The following is a 554-nucleotide window of genomic DNA, read 5'->3' on the forward strand; positions in this document are numbered from 1 at the left end:
AGGAGCCAAGAATCAGGACGCCGCTCTTGGGCGGACGTAGCCAGAGACCCCCAAATCTCAGCGCCAAAGAATAGGGGCAGCGGCAGGCCCCTGTTCCCTGCTAGGTCCCAGCCTGGACCACTAGCTAAGCCAAAAGAGGACAATCAAATCTTCATTGCTATCTCTAATCCATCAACGCGACTGCAACAACCCTCTCCCTTTGCAGTAAGGCAGGCAGTATGCAAGAGCATAGAAGGAATCACCCTTAAAGACATCCCTACTGCCTCACCAATCAACACTAGCTGGGCAATTACGCCAGCAAGTAGAACAATTAGAGACTAACTTCTGACCTAAGAAAACTAGGAGCTTATAGTAGGAGCCCTAGGCAGAGACGCAATTAGAGTCCTAGAACACTAGATCAACTACGCTGTACAAGGAGTACCCAGCTTGTTCCAGACTCTAGACGGCACAGAACTACCTACTACCACCCAGCTGGTAGAAGAGGAGGTCTGCTCACAAACAGGCAAGCAGCCAGTTAGCTGCAGAACCTCACAACACGGGGCCAACCAGAACAG

Source organism: Didymella exigua (assembly GCF_010094145.1).
Source record: "Didymella exigua CBS 183.55 unplaced genomic scaffold M421scaffold_32, whole genome shotgun sequence".
NCBI lineage: Eukaryota > Fungi > Ascomycota > Dothideomycetes > Pleosporales > Didymellaceae > Didymella > Didymella exigua.